We start from the raw sequence: 20,362 nt of genomic DNA, 5'->3' as shown, positions 1-20,362 counted from the left end.
AATTCTGAGGGGCTCAAAATGCCCCTCAGAATGAGCTACCACCTGTATTGCATTACAGTGTCCTCAAACTATAGCAACTCTCTCCCACTCATTCTGCTAGTGTGAAAACACCCTATGGCCTCGATTTCCAATAAAAATTGAGTTTTTCCCAAAAAGGTCTCACTTTCATGTAACTGCAATACAGGCATGTGAGTAAACAACTATGACTGGCCTAACTAAATATTTCTCTAATAACAATCAAGTGGTTAAAAAAACAGTCTCAAATTCAGGTTATATCCTGGCTAGAACCCATTTAGTTTCGGTGGGGAGCAAGGTTTTGGCCAACAGCCTCCACAGTAGAATAGATGTTTTCAGGCTTGATAAAACAGCCCATATGGAAAGGCAGCAAATTCTGAGGGGCTCAAAATGCCCCTCAGAATGAGCTACCACCTGTATTGCATTACAGTGTCCTCAAACTATAGCAACTCTCTCCCACTCATTCTGCTAGTGTGAAAACACCCTATGGCCTCGATTTCCAATAAAAATTGAGTTTTTTCCAAAAAGGTCTCACTTTCATGTAACTGCAATACAGGCATTTGAGTAAACAACTATGACTGGCCTACCTAAATCATCCTCTAATAACAATCGAGTGTTTCAAAAAAATGTCTCAAATTCAGGTTACATCCTGGCTAGAACCCATTTAGTTTCGATGGGGAGTCAGGCTTTGGCCAAGGGACTCCACAGTAGAATAGATGCTTTCTGTCTTGATAAAAGAGCCCATATGGAAAGGCAGCAAATTCTGAGGGGCTCAAAATGCCCCTCAGAATGAGCTACCACCTGTATTGCATTACAGTGTCCTCAAACTATAGCAACTCTCTCCCACTCATTCTGCTAGTGTGAAAACACCCTATGGCCTCGATTTCCAATAAAAATTGAGTTTTTTCCAAAAAGGTCTCACTTTCATGTAACTGCAATACAGGCATTTGAGTAAACAACTATGACTGGCCTACCTAAATCATCCTCTAATAACAATCGAGTGTTTCAAAAAAATGTCTCAAATTCAGGTTACATCCTGGCTAGAACCCATTTAGTTTCGATGGGGAGTCAGGCTTTGGCCAAGGGACTCCACAGTAGAATAGATGCTTTCTGTCTTGATAAAACAGCCCATATGGAAAGGCAGCAAATTATGAGGGGCTCAAAATGACCCTCAGAATGAGCTACCACCTGTATTGCATTACAGTGTCCTCAAACTATAGCAACTCTCTCCCACTCATTCTGCTAGTGTGAAAACACCCTATGGCCTCGATTTCCAATAAAAATTGAGTTTTTCCCAAAAAGGTCTCACTTTCATGTAACTGCAATACAGGCATGTGAGTAAACAACTATGACTGGCCTAACTAAATATTTCTCTAATAACAATCAAGTGGTTAAAAAAACTGTCTCAAATTCAGGTTATATCCTGGCTAGAACCCATTTAGTTTCGGTGGGGAGCAAGGTTTTGGCCAACAGCCTCCACAGTAGAATAGATGTTTTCAGGCTTGATAAAACAGCCCATATGGAAAGGCAGCAAATTCTGAGGGGCTCAAAATGCCCCTCAGAATGAGCTACCACCTGTATTGCATTACAGTGTCCTCAAACTATAGCAACTCTCTCCCACTCATTCTGCTAGTGTGAAAACACCCTATGGCCTCGATTTCCAATAAAAAATTGAGTTTTTTCCAAAAAGGTCTCACTTTCATGTAACTGCAATACAGGCATTTGAGTAAACAACTATGCCTGGCCTACCTAAATCATCCTCTAATAACAATCGAGTGTTTCAAAAAAATGTCTCAAATTCAGGTTACATCCTGGCTAGAACCCATTTAGTTTCGATGGGGAGTCAGGCTTTGGCCAAGGGACTCCACAGTAGAATAGATGCTTTCTGTCTTGATAAAACAGCCCATATGGAAAGGCAGCAAATTCTGAGGGGCTCAAAATGCCCCTCAGAATGAGCTACCACCTGTATTGCATTACAGTGTCCTCAAACTATAGCAACTCTCTCCCACTCATTCTGCTTGTGTGAAAACACCCTATGGCCTCGATTTCCAATAAAAATTGAGTTTTTTCCAAAAAGGTCTCACTTTCATGTAACTGCAATACAGGCTTGTTAGTAAACAACTATGACTGCCCTACCTAAATCATCCTCTAATAACAATCGAGTGTTTCAAAAAAGAGTCTCCAATTCAAGTTACATCATGGCTAGAACCCATTTAGTTCCGATGGGGAGTCAGGCTTTGGCCAAGGGACTCCACAGTAGAATAGATGCTTTCTGTCTTGATAAAACAGCCCATATGGAAAGGCAGCAAATTCTGAGGGGCTCAAAATGCCCCTCAGAATGAGCTACCACCTGTATTGCATTACAGTGTCCTATAGCAAACTATAGCAACTCTCTCCCACTCATTCTGCTTGTGTGAAAACACCCTATGGCCTCGATTTCCAATAAAAGTTGAGTTTTTTCCAAAAAGGTCTCACTTTCATGTAACTGCAATACAGGCATTTGAGTAAACAACTATGACTGGCCTACCTAAATCATCCTCTAATAACAATCGAGTGTTTCAAAAAAATGTCTCAAATTCAGGTTACATCCTGGCTAGAACCCATTTAGTTTCGATGGGGAGTCAGGCTTTGGCCAAGGGACTCCACAGTAGAATAGATGCTTTCTGTCTTGATAAAACAGCTCATATGGAAAGGCAGCAAATTCTGAGGGGTTCAAAATGCCCCTCAGAATGAGCTACCACCTGTATTGCATTACAGTGTCCTATAGCAAACTATAGCAACTCTCTCCCACTCATTCTGCTTGCGTGAAAACACCCTATGGCCTCGATTTCCAATAAAAATTGAGTTTTTTCCAAAAAGGTCTCACTTTCATGTAACTGCAATACAGGCATTTGAGTAAACAACTATGACTGGCCTACCTAAATCATCCTCTAATAACAATCGAGTGTTTCAAAAAAATGTCTCAAATTCAGGTTACATCCTGGCTAGAACCCATTTAGTTTCGATGGGGAGTCAGGCTTTGGCCAAGGGACTCCACAGTAGAATAGATGCTTTCTGTCTTGATAAAAGAGCCCATATGGAAAGGCAGCAAATTCTGAGGGGCTCAAAATGCCCCTCAGAATGAGCTACCACCTGTATTGCATTACAGTGTCCTCAAACTATAGCAACTCTCTCCCACTCATTCTGCTAGTGTGAAAACACCCTATGGCCTCGATTTCCAATAAAAATTGAGTTTTTTCCAAAAAGGTCTCACTTTCATGTAACTGCAATACAGGCATTTGAGTAAACAACTATGACTGGCCTACCTAAATCATCCTCTAATAACAATCGAGTGTTTCAAAAAAATGTCTCAAATTCAGGTTACATCATGGCTAGAACCCATTTAGTTTCGATGGGGAGTCAGGCTTTGGCCAAGGGACTCCACAGTAGAATAGATGCTTTCTGTCTTGATAAAACAGCCCATATGGAAAGGCAGCAAATTCTGAGGGGCTCAAAATGCCCCTCAGAATGAGCTACCACCTGTATTGCATTACAGTGTCCTCAAACTATAGCAACTCTCTCCCACTCATTCTGCTTGTGTGAAAACACCCTATGGCCTCGATTTCCAATAAAAATTGAGTTTTTTCCAAAAAGGTCTCACTTTCATGTAACTGCAATACAGGCGTTTGAGTAAACAACTATGACTGGCCTACCTAAATCATCCTCTAATAACAATCGAGTGTTTCAAAAAAATGTCTCAAATTCAGGTTACATCCTGGCTAGAACCCATTTAGTTTCGATGGGGAGTCAGGCTTTGGCCAAGGGACTCCACAGTAGAATAGATGCTTTCTGTCTTGATAAAACAGCTCATATGGAAAGGCAGCAAATTCTGAGGGGTTCAAAATGCCCCTCAGAATGAGCTACCACCTGTATTGCATTACAGTGTCCTATAGCAAACTATAGCAACTCTCTCCCACTCATTCTGCTTGCGTGAAAACACCCTATGGCCTCGATTTCCAATAAAAATTGAGTTTTTTCCAAAAAGGTCTCACTTTCATGTAACTGCAATACAGGCATTTGAGTAAACAACTATGACTGGCCTACCTAAATCATCCTCTAATAACAATCGAGTGTTTCAAAAAAATGTCTCAAATTCAGGTTACATCCTGGCTAGAACCCATTTAGTTTCGATGGGGAGTCAGGCTTTGGCCAAGGGACTCCACAGTAGAATAGATGCTTTCTGTCTTGATAAAAGAGCCCATATGGAAAGGCAGCAAATTCTGAGGGGCTCAAAATGCCCCTCAGAATGAGCTACCACCTGTATTGCATTACAGTGTCCTCAAACTATAGCAACTCTCTCCCACTCATTCTGCTAGTGTGAAAACACCCTATGGCCTCGATTTCCAATAAAAATTGAGTTTTTTCCAAAAAGGTCTCACTTTCATGTAACTGCAATACAGGCATTTGAGTAAACAACTATGACTGGCCTACCTAAATCATCCTCTAATAACAATCGAGTGTTTCAAAAAAATGTCTCAAATTCAGGTTACATCATGGCTAGAACCCATTTAGTTTCGATGGGGAGTCAGGCTTTGGCCAAGGGACTCCACAGTAGAATAGATGCTTTCTGTCTTGATAAAACAGCCCATATGGAAAGGCAGCAAATTCTGAGGGGCTCAAAATGCCCCTCAGAATGAGCTACCACCTGTATTGCATTACAGTGTCCTCAAACTATAGCAACTCTCTCCCACTCATTCTGCTTGTGTGAAAACACCCTATGGCCTCGATTTCCAATAAAAATTGAGTTTTTTCCAAAAAGGTCTCACTTTCATGTAACTGCAATACAGGCGTTTGAGTAAACAACTATGACTGGCCTACCTAAATCATCCTCTAATAACAATCGAGTGTTTCAAAAAAATGTCTCAAATTCAGGTTACATCCTGGCTAGAACCCATTTAGTTTCGAAGGGGAGTCAGGCTTTGGCCAAGGGACTCCACAGTAGAATAGATGCTTTCTGTCTTGATAAAACAGCTCATATGGAAAGGCAGCAAATTCTGAGGGGCTCAAAATGCCCATCAGAATGAGCTACCACCTGTATTGCATTACAGTGTCCTCAAACTATAGCAACTCTCTCCCACTCATTCTGCTAGTGTGAAAACACCCTATGGCCTCGATTTCCAATAAAAATTGAGTTTTTTCCAAAAAGGTCTCACTTTCATGTAACTGCAATACAGGCATGTGAGTAAACAACTATGACTGGCCTAACTAAATATTTCTCTAATAACAATCAAGTGGTTAAAAAAACTGTCTCAAATTCAGGTTATAGCCTGTTTAGAACCCATTTCGTTTCGATGGGGAGTCAGGCTTTGGCCAAGGGACTCCACAGTAGAATAGATGCTTTCTGTCTTGATAAAACAGGCCATATGGAAAGGCAGCAAATTCTGAGGGGCTCAAAATGCCCCTCAGAATGAGCTACCACCTGTATTGCATTACAGTGTCCTCAAACTATAGCAACTCTCTCCCACTCATTCTGCTAGTGTGAAAACACCCTATGGCCTCAATAAAAAAATTTCAAATAAAAATTGAGTTTTTTCCAAAAAGGTCTCACTTTCATGTAACTTCAATACAGGCTTGTTAGTAAACAACTAAGACTGCCCTACCTAAATCATCCTCTAATAACAATCGAGTGTTTCAAAAAAGAGTCTCCAATTCAAGTTAACCCTAGTTTGTGCTCTGGGGTCTATATGACCCCAAAGCACTTTTCTTTAGTTAAAAAAAATGGTTCCCTTTATCTCAGTGGAATAAAACTTTGTGACTTTTCCTAAGTTATCTATCTGTACATGCACAAAAAAACTGGGCTTGATTCGGTTGTTCTAAAGGCATGTAAAAAAATTTGTCACACTCAGGAGCTTTGGGGTCAATATGACCCCACATTGAAATGAATGGGAAAATCGAAAAAAATTTGTTTTTTATTTTTCATTTGTCAAAAAAAATATATAAATCCAGAATAAATCTGAAAATTTCCATACCACAATGAAGCCCTGGTACTAGAGCACAAATGTAAAGTGGAACGAACATGATCACTTGCACACACACATGCTCACGCACACAAACACACATAAACAAACACACAGGAGTGACTCCAATTGAAAGCATTTTTTTTAGAAATTGACAAATAAAATCAATAATTCCAGAAAAAAATCTGAAAATTTCTACACAGAAATGAAGGCCTGGTACTAGAGCAAAAATGCAATAAAGAAAAGACATGCTCACTCAAACACACACACACACACACATACATACATACTAACAGGAATGACTGCCATAGCCAAATAAAATCAGCCACAAATGCAGAACAAAGATAAAAGGGGTGAGACCTAATGCACACACACACACCCTTGTCAAAAAATCCTATTGGAATTTCACTTAGTCCTATAGGATCTTATTAGATTCTTAGAATCCTATAGGACATTCTGATTTATTTTAATGGAACTTCACTTTGTCCTATAGGATCTTATTGGATTCTTAGAATCTATAGGACATTCTGATTTATTTTAATGGAATTTCACTTTGTCCTGTAGGATCTTATTGGATTCTTAGAATCCTATAGGACAATCTGATTTATTTTAATGGAATTTCACTTTGTCCTGTTGGATCTTATTGGATTCTTAGAATCCTATAGGACATTCTGATTTATTTTAATGGAATTTCACTTTGTCCTGATGGATCTTATTGGATTCTTAGAATCTTATAGGACATTATGATTTATTTTAATGGAATTTCACTTTTCAATGAAAAAAACACAGAGATTGGCTTAATATTGTTATATAACCAAAGCAAAGCGTTTGCATAGAAAAACAATCACACTTTCAAATGAAATAATTAGGTTGCATGTTCCTATAATAATACAAAATACATTAATATAAAATACATATAAAAGTGCCACTTTGTCTCACTATCTAGTACAGGGGTGGCATTTTGCACCTATGAATGGCTCATATGACTAATTAATTTTAAATTCATGATTTAATATCAATGAGATTTTTTATTTATGCAATGTTTTAAATCTAGATGGTTTATGTAAATGATGTGTGACTGTGGCGTCATGCGCATGCGCGTTGGACATTCAAATCGCGTTCTTCAAACCACACTGGAGCAGAGTTGCCATGGAAACGGGGACTCGGAGTCAAACGAGCAGCACTTCCTCGACGCTGTTTTCACTAGTTTCAGGTGAGTTTAGTCCCTAAAACCACACAAATAATACACACAACTGTTCCTGACACCTTTCTTACGTTAACTGACACACTTCAATTGAATATTTACTTGATAGAAGTGTCTTCGGGAAAAGTCGGCATCTCAACTGTTTTCACAAGAGGGTAACTTAAGCTAACGCTATCAATTTGATCGATTGAGCCCTTGTTTATGAGAACTTGAGCTTTTAAATAAATCTTTATGTGAAACTTAAATGTTTTGATAGTTTTGTTAAGGTTTTGCTGCTAATTTGTCAATGGTACGTATCAAAAATCTAAAAGTATACACTGTAACATTACTGTTCATCGATGATGTCAGTTACATGGAGCGCGAAAATTAGCTGCAAACTGGTAAACAAATATTGTAAAAATGTTCTGTGATGTCAGGAGGGACAAAATAACCCATCTACAACAGAGGGGAAGATTCCAACATTTCTGGAGGAAGCTGCTGACAGAGCTGTAAGAAACGGGTGAACTGAGGAAGGTAATTTTAATGCATGTATTTGACATAATATTTGACATAATATCAGCATGATTTTAGTTATTTTCTTTAGCAATATTATACATATTAAGAAGGCTTTGGCATTCAAAACATAAGTGACAGTGAGCAATATTAAATTAGCAAGTAAACCTAAAAACACAAACCCTGTTTATATTAAAACAGGTCATAAAACTATTGAGTTTTACTGGTATTATCTATAGTGGAGATGAGTGTGATGAGGTTCAGGTGTGAGTAATCAGTATTCGGGAGAGGGAGTGCGCTGTGATTGGCTGGTGTGAGAACCTGGCAGATTTATAACAAATAGAAATTGAATTTGAATCTAAAATCGTGTTCTGTATTGTTAAAGAATTAGTTCACCCCAAAATTAAAATTTCCTGATAATTTCCATCGGTCATTTACTAAATAAAAAAAAGCATTTATATACCTTTTACCTCAAATGCACGACTTTGATGTTGTTTTCCCACTGCGTATTAAGCCGGAAAGGTCAGTGCTGACCAAGTGCCGAAAAACTCCATCTCATGTTCTCCTCTAACTTTAAAATTGTCCGACATTGTTGTTTTACCTTTTATTTTTGTAAAGGGTGTTTGATTTAGTCTTTGCACGTTTGTTTTAACACTGGGACGGTACTTCCACATACGTCACACGCGTGACCTTTCCAACGTAATGAGGCCACAAAGCCTTACATCAAAGTCGAGCATTTGAGGTAAAAAAGTATATGTTACATGTTTATTTATTTTCTACTGAAGAATGAAAGACATGAACATCTTGGATGGCATTGGGGTGAGTAAAAGATCAGGAATTATCATTTTGGGGTGCACTAATCCTTTAATGTACATTCTTTCTGCTTTGCTTTTGGAGCCATAATAATGTATGGGTTGTGAAAACACTGAATGAATAGACATCATTGTACTTGGACATTATTATATGGTTCCTCGATAGTACAGTTAAGAATTCCAGCTAGCCGTGTGTTAATGTGGTGTGTATTCTTCTCATTTTAGCTCCTACATCCTTTTGGGCTGAAGGTCAAGACAGAACCAAACCAAAGCTGGACTGTAACCTGCCGGCCTATATGACAGACTTCACACTGACAGCTGCTGGCATGGATGCTGCATCACATGCTTTTGACACTTTTCCACCTAGAATGTATTCGTCCCCCACCAGGAGACTTCATGTCTTCATCTATTGTGAGTGGATATCATTTTAAACATTATTTTTTTTAAAAAACACTAATTTCTTCTAATTTTTATTGTGTAGTATATGTATTTTTTCGTAAAAAGAAAAGAAAATTTTAGTAATGTTTTTAAGTAATAAAGTAATTAATTGTTAAGTAATGTTGTTATAATATAATCCTGTTAATTTATGTACAGTATAAATTGCAAACGTATGCTTGTTTTGGGCACATGTTTACAGCTTATAGACATTTTAGTGGAGGAAGATGCTGTGTATTTAAAGGTGCTTTAAGTCATTTTTATTTGTACAATGTTATTTTTGTATATAAATCATTATTACAGTGGATCAAATTGCTATTTTTTTATCTGTAAATTAGCAACTGAATTTTTTAACCATTGCACAGCACCACTTTATCACCAATAATTTACAACTTTGTAGATTATTATTTCATGTCACATGAGAACACATGCAAGTTTATATTTTTGTTCAGATTATGTAATTTCTGTAATAAAGTTTGTATCATAGAATGGTAACTTCTTTCTGTTGTTATTTTGTAGATGTTTGTTGTAACTTAATTACTTAAATGTACTTCAAGATCATTTAGTAAAACCGTGGTTACACTGTGGTAATACAACCAATTTATGGTACATAATCCATGTTTTTTAAAACCATGTTTACTGCAAAAAAGTTGCTGCAGTCATAGTTACAATGGTTTTACTGTAGTATTACTACAATATAACTGTAGTAAAACCATGGTATTAAAACCATGGTTGTTAAAAATACCAGTTACTACAGTAATTAAAACTACAGTTTTACTATAGTATTACTACAATATAACCGTAGTAAAACCATGTTTTTTAATTAATTTTAATATTTTTTTAATTAACCTAACTATAACGACTTCCGCTCTGAGAAACCCGGAAATGTGAAAAGGGTCTAATTCTACTTTTTTTTCATTCTTACAGTGAACCAAGTATCCAGACATAGTAGCCTTGGTACACTTTGCTATCTTTGCTTTGTCCGAATATGCCTTCCCATGTAGAAAGTAAAGATAGCAAAACCGTGTGTGTGCGTGCGTGTGTGAGAGAGAGAAAGACCCAATTGGATCCAATAAAATCCTGTATGTATTATCTTATAAGACAATTCTCAAAGAATCCTATAGGAATCAAATAAGAATCTTAAAGGACAAGACATAAATTATCCTATAAGATTATTTCTAACGGAATCCTATAGGAATCAGATAACATTTGGAATCTTATTGGAATCCTTTAGGATTTATCCTATGGGATATTTATGTATTATCTTATAAGACAATTCCCAAAGAATCCTATAGGAATCAGATAAGAATCTTAAAGGACAAGACATAAATTATCCTATAAGATTATTTCTAACGGAATCCTATAGGAATGGTTCCAAAATATGATAGAAATTTTTAATGGAATCCTGTACAGATTTCCATTAAAAATCCTTAAGGATTTTTTGACAAGGGCACACACACACACACACACACACACACACACACACACACACACACACACACACACACACGCACGCCCGCGCACATGTGCACGCATACACGCACATGCGTACTGAGGCACCACCCACATGCGCACTGGCGCATTACGCACGTGCGCCTATGCGCACGCGCACATGGGCACGCGCGCACACACAGAGAGAGAGAGAGAGAGAGAGAGAGAGAGAGAGAGAGAGAGAGAGAGAGAGAGAGAGAGAGAGAGAGAGAGACAAAGAGAGGGAGAGAGAGCATCTATGGAATTTGTCAAATGAAATCAGCAACAAATGTGAGTACCTGAGTGAATCAGTGAGACCTAATGCATGCACACACACACACACACACACACACACACACACACACACACACACACACATACACGCAGAGAGAGCAAGGGAGAGATGAAAGGAAACTGACCCGTTCAACTTTGAGAAAGTTTACTCTGAGATCTAAGAGCTGCAACTTTGTTTTGAAAGCAAAGTAATTGTTCCCATAACATATATTCCCATACAAAAGAGGGCCAGAGCATGGACTGATTTTTGTTCATGATACATGTTCATTCACAACATTCTGAACTGCTTTTTTACCATGTGAATTATGTAATAATTTTTGTAGCTAGTTATTGCTTTTATGGTCAGTGTTCAGAATTTGATTATCAAAAAATTATATTGTTATTCAATGTTCATTCTTCACTCCTGGTCATTTATGCATATTGCTGCTGTTTTTTTATATATATATTATTAAATTAATATCTTCAAAATTCTAAAGTTAATAATTTTTTTCCACATTTGGTTCATTAAAATAAATAATATTCAACTACAATCCGATTCTAAGTCTTGTACTTTAGGTGTTTCTTATGTGGCGATTTATGTGGTATTTTGTTAAAACAGACATTTCAAAACTTATCAAAAACTACCAAAATTCTACTATTTGAAGGAATATTTATTTTTGTATGTCTTGTATAATGTTTATACATGTATAAATTCACAAAATGTATAACAAAAGTTATGATATGAGCAGTTGGCCACATCCAGTAAAATGAATGGATCTCTATTGCCCCCTATGGACAAAACAATTTCTTTCTTAAATTGTAATTCCTTCAAGTTTGTCTTTGACCAACAGATGGCAGAATTGTACAGCTAACACCTATATCAATATCCAGAAACAAATTCATTTTAATTTAGATCATGATTTAAGTATTTTTTTCATAAAAAATTGATATTTCACACGCAAGCTAATGGTATAAATGAGGATTTGTGTGGTAAATAGGTACAAAAGTACTTTGAATATCCAAAAACACAGCATTACTGTATAGATGAGAAGTGAACAAAAAAAATAATATATTATATGTAATATTAAAAATGTATATTTTTTTTACAATCACTCTTTACATTTTGGGGTCATATAGACCCCAAATGCACTGAGTGTAAACAGGAAACTAAGGACATATTAGGGTTAAATCATGGCTAGAACCCATTTAGTTTCGATGGGGAGTCAGGCTTTGGCCAACAGCCTCCACAGTAGAATAGATGCTTTCTGTCTTGATAAAACAGCCCATATGGAAAGGCAGCAAATTCTGAGGGGCTCAAAATGCCCCTCAGAATGAGCTACCACCTGTATTGCATTACAGTGTCCTATAGCAAACTATAGCAACTCTCTCCCACTCATTCTGCTTGTGTGAAAACACCCTATGGCCTCGATTTCCAATAAAAATTGAGTTTTTTCCAAAAAGGTCTCACTTTCATGTAACTGCAATACAGGCATTTGAGTAAACAACTATGACTGGCCTACCTAAATCATCCTCTAATAACAATCGAGTGTTTCAAAAAAATGTCTCAAATTCAGGTTACATCATGGCTAGAACCCATTTAGTTTCGATGGGGAGTCAGGCTTTGGCCAAGGGACTCCACAGTAGAATAGATGCTTTCTGTCTTGATAAAACAGCCCATATGGAAAGGCAGCAAATTCTGAGGGGCTCAAAATGCCCCTCAGAATGAGCTACCACCTGTATTGCATTACAGTGTCCTCAAACTATAGCAACTCTCTCCCACTCATTCTGCTTGTGTGAAAACACCCTATGGCCTCGATTTCCAATAAAAATTGAGTTTTTTCCAAAAAGGTCTCACTTTCATGTAACTGCAATACAGGCGTTTGAGTAAACAACTATGACTGGCCTACCTAAATCATCCTCTAATAACAATCGAGTGTTTCAAAAAAAATGTCTCAAATTCAGGTTACATCCTGGCTAGAACCCATTTAGTTTCGATGGGGAGTCAGGCTTTGGCCAAGGGACTCCACAGTAGAATAGATGCTTTCTGTCTTGATAAAACAGCTCATATGGAAAGGCAGCAAATTCTGAGGGGCTCAAAATGCCCCTCAGAATGAGCTACCACCTGTATTGCATTACAGTGTCCTCAAACTCTAGAAACTCTTTCCCACTCATTCTGCTTGTGTGAAAACACCCTATGGCCTCGATTTCAAATAAAAATTTAGTTTTTTCCAAAAAGGTCTCACTTTCATGTAACTGCAATACAGGCATTTGAGTAAACAACTATGACTGGCCTACCTAAATCATCCTCTAATAACAATCGAGTGTTTCAAAAAAATGTCTCAAATTCAGGTTACATCCTGGCTAGAACCCATTTAGTTTTGATGGGGAGTCAGGCTTTGGCCAAGTGACTCCACAGTAGAATAGATGCTTTCTGTCTTGATAAAACAGCCCATATGGAAAGGCAGCAAATTCTGAGGGGCTCAAAATGCCCCTCAGAATGAGCTACCACCTGTATTGCATTACAGTGTCCTCAAACTATAGCAACTCTCTCCCACTCATTCTGCTAGTGTGAAAACACCCTATGGCCTCAATAAAAAAATTTCAAATAAAAATTGAGTTTTTTCCAAAAAGGTCTCACTTTCATGTAACTGCAATACAGGCCTGTGAGTAAACAACTAAGACTGGCCTACCTAAACCATTCTCTAATAACAATCGAGTCTATCAAAAAAGAGTCTCCAATTCAAGTTACATCGTGGCTAGAACCCATTTAGTTTGGTGGGGAGCAAGGTTTTGCCCAACAGCCTCCACAGTAGAATAGATGTTTTTGGGCTTGATAAAACAGCCCATATGGAAAGGCAGCAAATTCTGAGGGGCTCAAAATGCCCCTCAGAATGAGCTACCACCTGTGTTGCATTACAGTGTCCTCAAACTATAGCAACTCTCTCCCACTCATTCTGCTAGTGTGAAAACACCCTATGGCCTCGATTTCCAATAAAAATTGAGTTTTTTCCAAAAAGGTCTCACTTTCATGTAACTGCAATACAGGCATGTGAGTAAACAACTATGACTGGCCTAACTAAATATTTCTCTAATAACAATCAAGTGGTTAAAAAAACTGTCTCAAATTCAGGTTACATCCTGGCTAGAACCCATTTAGTTTTGATGGGGAGTCAGGCTTTGGCCAAGGTACTCCACAGTAGAATAGACGTTTCTGTCTTGATAAAACAGCTCATATGGAAAGGCAGCAAATTCTGAGGGGCTCAAAATGCCCCTCAGAATGAGCTACCACCTGTATTGCATTACAGTGTCCTCAAACTCTAGCAACTCTCTCCCACTCATTCTGCTTGTGTGAAAACACCCTATGGCCTCGATTTCCAATAAAAATTGAGTTTTTTCCAAAAAGGTCTCACTTTCATGTAACTGCAATACAGGCATTTGAGTAAACAACTATGACTGGCCTACCTAAATCATCCTCTAATAACAATCGAGTGTTTCAAAAAAATGTCTCAAATTCAGGTTACATCCTGGCTAGAACCCATTTAGTTTCGATGGGGAGTCAGGCTTTGGCCAAGGGACTCCACAGTAGAATAGATGCTTTCTGTCTTGATAAAACAGCCCATATGGAAAGGCAGCAAATTCTGAGGGGCTCAAAATGCCCCTCAGAATGAGCTACCACCTGTATTGCATTACAGTGTCCTCAAACTATAGCAACTCTCTCCCACTCATTCTGCTAGTGTGAAAACACCCTATGGCCTCAATAAAAAAATTTCAAATAAAAATTGAGTTTTTTCCAAAAAGGTCTCACTTTCATGTGACTGCAATACAGGCCTGTGAGTAAACAACTAAGACTGGCCTACCTAAACCATTCTCTAATAACAATCGAGTCTATCAAAAAAGAGTCTCCAATTCAAGTTACATCGTGGCTAGAACCCATTTAGTTTGGTGGGGAGCAAGGTTTTGGCCAACAGCCTCCACAGTAGAATCGATGTTTTTGGGCTTGATAAAACAGCCCATATGGAAAGGCAGCAAATTCTGAGGGGCTCAAAATGCCCCTCAGAATGAGCTACCACCTGTGTTGCATTACAGTGTCCTCAAACTATAGCAACTCTCTCCCACTCATTCTGCTTGTGTGAAAACACCCTATGGCCTCGATTTCCAATAAAAATTGAGTTTTTTCCAAAAAGGTCTCACTTTCATGTAACTTCAATACAGGCTTGTTAGTAAACAACTAAGACTGCCCTACCTAAATCATCCTCTAATAACAATCGAGTGTTTCAAAAAAGAGTCTCCAATTCAAGTTACATCATGGCTAGAACCCATTTAGTTTCTATGGGGAGTCAGGCTTTGGCCAAGGGACTCCACAGTAGAATAGATGCTTTCTGTCTTGATAAAACAGCCCATATGGAAAGGCAGCAAATTCTGAGGGGCTCAAAATGCCCCTCAGAATGAGCTACCACCTGTATTGCATTACAGTGTCCTCAAACTATAGCAACTCTCTCCCACTCATTCTGCTAGTGTGAAAACACCCTATGGCCTCGATTTCCAATAAAAATTGAGTTTTTTCCAAAAAGGTCTCACTTTCATGTAACTGCAATACAGGCATTTGAGTAAACAACTATGACTGGCCTACCTAAATCATCCTCTAATAACAATCGAGTGTTTCAAAAAAATGTCTCAAATTCAGGTTACATCCTGGCTAGAACCCATTTAGTTTTGATGGGGAGTCAGGCTTTGGCCAAGTGACTCCACAGTAGAATAGATGCTTTCTGTCTTGATAAAACAGCCCATATGGAAAGGCAGCAAATTCTGAGGGGCTCAAAATGCCCCTCAGAATGAGCTACCACCTGTATTGCATTACAGTGTCCTCAAACTATAGCAACTCTCTCCCACTCATTCTGCTAGTGTGAAAACACCCTATGGCCTCGATTTCCAATAAAAATTGAGTTTTTTCCAAAAAGGTCTCACTTTCATGTAACTGCAATACAGGCATGTGAGTAAACAACTATGACTGGCCTAACTAAATATTTCTCTAATAACAATCAAGTGGTTAAAAAAACTGTCTCAAATTCAGGTTACATCCTGGCTAGAACCCATTTAGTTTCGATGGGGAGTCAGGCTTTGGCCAAGGTACTCCACAGTAGAATAGACGTTTCTGTCTTGATAAAACAGCTCATATGGAAAGGCAGCAAATTCTGAGGGGCTCAAAATGCCCCTCAGAATGAGCTACCACCTGTATTGCATTACAGTGTCCTCAAACTATAGCAACTCTCTCCCACTCATTCTGCTTGTGTGAAAACACCCTATGGCCTCGATTTCCAATAAAAATTGAGTTTTTTCCAAAAAGGTCTCACTTTCATGTAACTGCAATACAGGCATTTGAGTAAACAACTATGACTGGCCTACCTAAATCATCCTCTAATAACAATCGAGTGTTTCAAAAAAAATGTCTCAAATTCAGGTTACATCCTGGCTAGAACCCATTTAGTTTCGATGGGGAGTCAGGCTTTGGCCAAGGGACTCCACAGTAGAATAGATGCTTTCTGTCTTGATAAAACAGCCCATATGGAAAGGCAGCAAATTCTGAGGGGCTCAAAATGCCCCTCAGAATGAGCTACCACCTGTATTGCATTACAGTGTCCTCAAACTATAGCAACTCTCTCCCACTCATTCTGCTAGTGTGAAAACACCCTATGGCCTCAATAAAAAAATTTCAAATAAAAATTGAGTTTTTTCCAAAAAGGTCTTACTTTCATGTAACTGCAATACAGGCCTGTGAGTAAACAACTAAGACTGGCCTACCTAAACCATTCTCTAATAACAATCGAGTCTATCAAAAAAGAGTCTCCAATTCAAGTTACTTCGTGGCTAGAACCCATTTAGTTTCGGTGGGGTGCAAGGTTTTGGCCAACAGCCTCCACAGTAGAATAGATGTTTTTGGGCTTGATAAAACAGCCCATATGGAAAGGCAGCAAATTCTGAGGGGCTCAAAATGCCCCTCAGAATGAGCTACCACCTGTGTTGCATTACAGTGTCCTCAAACTATAGCAACTCTCTCCCACTCATTCTGCTTGTGTGAAAACACCCTATGGCCTCGATGTCCAATAAAAATTGAGTTTTTTCCAAAAAGGTCTCACTTTCATGTAACTTCAATACAGGCTTGTTAGTAAACAACTAAGACTGCCCTACCTAAATCATCCTCTAATAACAATCGAGTGTTTCAAAAAAGAGTCTCCAATTCAAGTTACATCATGGCTAGAACCCATTTAGTTTCGATGGGGAGTCAGGCTTTGGCCAAGGGACTCCACAGTAGAATAGATGCTTTCTGTCTTGATAAAACAGCCCATATGGAAAGGCAGCAAATTCTGAGGGGCTCAAAATGCCCCTCAGAATGAGCTACCACCTGTATTGCATTACAGTGTCCTCAAACTATAGCAACTCTCTCCCACTCATTCTGCTTGTGTGAAAACACCCTATGGCCTCGATTTCCAATAAAAATTGAGTTTTTCCCAAAAAGGTCTCACTTTCATGTAACTGCAATACAGGCATGTGAGTAAACAACTATGACTGGCCTAACTAAATATTTCTCTAATAACAATCAAGTGGTTAAAAAAACTGTCTCAAATTCAGGTTATATCCTGGCTAGAACCCATTTAGTTTCGGTGGGGAGCAAGGTTTTGGCCAACAGCCTCCACAGTAGAATAGATGTTTTCAGGCTTGATAAAACAGCCCATATGGAAAGGCAGCAAATTCTGAGGGGCTCAAAATGCCCCTCAGAATGAGCTACCACCTGTATTGCATTACAGTGTCCTCAAACTATAGCAACTCTCTCCCACTCATTCTGCTAGTGTGAAAACACCCTATGGCCTCGATTTCCAATAAAAATTGAGTTTTTTCCAAAAAGGTCTCACTTTCATGTAACTGCAATACAGGCATTTGAGTAAACAACTATGACTGGCCTACCTAAATCATCCTCTAATAACAATCGAGTGTTTCAAAAAAATGTCTCAAATTCAGGTTACATCCTGGCTAGAACCCATTTAGTTTCGATGGGGAGTCAGGCTTTGGCCAAGGGACTCCACAGTAGAATAGATGCTTTCTGTCTTGATAAAAGAGCCCATATGGAAAGGCAGCAAATTCTGAGGGGCTCAAAATGCCCCTCAGAATGAGCTACCACCTGTATTGCATTACAGTGTCCTCAAACTATAGCAACTCTCTCCCACTCATTCTGCTAGTGTGAAAACACCCTATGGCCTCGATTTCCAATAAAAATTGAGTTTTTTCCAAAAAGGTCTCACTTTCATGTAACTGCAATACAGGCATGTGAGTAAACAACTATGACTGGCCTAACTAAATATTTCTCTAATAACAATCAAGTGGTTAAAAAAACTGTCTCAAATTCAGGTTACATCCTGGCTAGAACCCATTTAGTTTCGATGGGGAGTCAGGCTTTGGCCAAGGTACTCCACAGTAGATTAGATGCTTTCTGTCTTGATAAAACAGCTCATATGGAAAGGCAGCAAATTCTGAGGGGCTCAAAATGCCCCTCAGAATGAGCTACCACCTGTATTGCATTACAGTGTCCTCAAACTCTAGCAACTCTCTCCCACTCATTCTGCTTGTGTGAAAACACCCTATGGCCTCGATTTCCAATAAAAATTGAGTTTTTTCCAAAAAGGTCTCACTTTCATGTAACTGCAATACAGGCATTTGAGTAAACAACTATGACTGGCCTACCTAAATCATCCTCTAATAACAATCGAGTGTTTCAAAAAAATGTCTCAAATTCAGGTTACATCCTGGCTAGAACCCATTTAGTTTCGATGGGGAGTCAGGCTTTGGCCAAGGGACTCCACAGTAGAATAGATGCTTTCTGTCTTGATAAAACAGCCCATATGGAAAGGCAGCAAATTATGAGGGGCTCAAAATGCCCCTCAGAATGAGCTACCACCTGTATTGCATTACAGTGTCCTCAAACTATAGCAACTCTCTCCCACTCATTCTGCTTGTGTGAAAACACCCTATGGCCTCGATTTCCAATAAAAATTGAGTTTTTTCCAAAAAGGTCTCACTTTCATGTAACTGCAATACAGGCATTTGAGTAAACAACTATGACTGGCCTACCTAAATCATCCTCTAATAACAATCGAGTGTTTCAAAAAAATGTCTCAAATTCAGGTTACATCCTGGCTAGAACCCATTTAGTTTCGATGGGGAGTCAGGCTTTGGCCAAGGGACTCCACAGTAGAATAGATGCTTTCTGTCTTGACAAAAACTGCCCATATGGAAAGGCAGCAAATTCTGAGGGGCTCAAAATGACCCTCAGAATGAGCTACCACCTGTATTGCATTACAGTGTCCTCAAACTATAGCAACTCTCTCCCACTCATTCTGCTAGTGTGAAAACACCCTATGGCCTCGATTTCCAATAAAAATTGAGTTTTTCCCAAAAAGGTCTCACTTTCATGTAACTGCAATACAGGCATGTGAGTAAACAACTATGACTGGCCTAACTAAATATTTCTCTAATAACAATCAAGTGGTTAAAAAAACTGTCTCAAATTCAGGTTATATCCTGGCTAGAACCCATTTAGTTTCGGTGGGAAGCAAGGTTTTGGCCAACAGCCTCCACAGTAGAATAGATGTTTTCAGGCTTGATAAAACAGCCCATATGGAAAGGCAGCAAATTCTGAGGGGCTCAAAATGCCCCTCAGAATGAGCTACCACCTGTATTGCATTACAGTGTCCTCAAACTATAGCAACTCTCTCCCACTCATTCTGCTAGTGTGAAAACACCCTATGGCCTCGATTTCCAATAAAAAATTGAGTTTTTTCCAAAAAGGTCTCACTTTCATGTAACTGCAATACAGGCATTTGAGTAAACAACTATGACTGGCCTACCTAAATCATCCTCTAATAACAATCGAGTGTTTCAAAAAAATGTCTCAAATTCAGGTTACATCCTGGCTAGAACCCATTTAGTTTCGATGGGGAGTCAGGCTTTGGCCAAGGGACTCCACAGTAGAATAGATGCTTTCTGTCTTGATAAAACAGCCCATATGGAAAGGCAGCAAATTCTGAGGGGCTCAAAATGCCCCTCAGAATGAGCTACCACCTGTATTGCATTACAGTGTCCTCAAACTATAGCAACTCTCTCCCACTCATTCTGCTTGTTTGAAAACACCCTATGGCCTCGATTTCCAATAAAAATTGAGTTTTTTCCAAAAAGGTCTCACTTTCATGTAACTGCAATACAGGCTTGTTAGTAAACAACTATGACTGCCCTACCTAAATCATCCTCTAATAACAATCGAGTGTTTCAAAAAAGAGTCTCCAATTCAAGTTACATCATGGCTAGAACCCATTTAGTTCCGATGGGGAGTCAGGCTTTGGCCAAGGGACTCCACAGTAGAATAGATGCTTTCTGTCTTGATAAAACAGCCCATATGGAAAGGCAGCAAATTCTGAGGGGCTCAAAATGCCCCTCAGAATGAGCTACCACCTGTATTGCATTACAGTGTCCTATAGCAAACTATAGCAACTCTCTCCCACTCATTCTGCTTGTGTGAAAACACCCTATGGCCTCGATTTCCAATAAAAATTGAGTTTTTTCCAAAAAGGTCTCACTTTCATGTAACTGCAATACAGGCATTTGAGTAAACAACTATG

At 38.7% G+C, this 20,362-nt stretch overlaps 1 long non-coding RNA gene across 1 annotated transcript; it reads left to right on the top strand.

Annotated features, from left to right (window-relative positions):
• Window positions 1–7,160: 7,160 nt before the first annotated feature.
• Window positions 7,161–8,881, top strand: LOC137046841 (uncharacterized). The gene is made up of 3 exons (XR_010899092.1): window positions 7,161–7,224; window positions 7,632–7,728; window positions 8,745–8,881. It is a non-coding gene; the product is annotated as an uncharacterized lncRNA (long non-coding RNA).
• Window positions 8,882–20,362: the final 11,481 nt, after the last annotated feature.

This window comes from Pseudorasbora parva, chromosome 18, assembly GCF_024679245.1.
Source record: "Pseudorasbora parva isolate DD20220531a chromosome 18, ASM2467924v1, whole genome shotgun sequence".
In the NCBI taxonomy this organism is placed as follows: Eukaryota; Metazoa; Chordata; class Actinopteri; order Cypriniformes; family Gobionidae; genus Pseudorasbora; species Pseudorasbora parva.
Note: the sequence above shows the minus strand (reverse complement) of the source record. Positions and strands in the feature narration are given on the sequence as shown.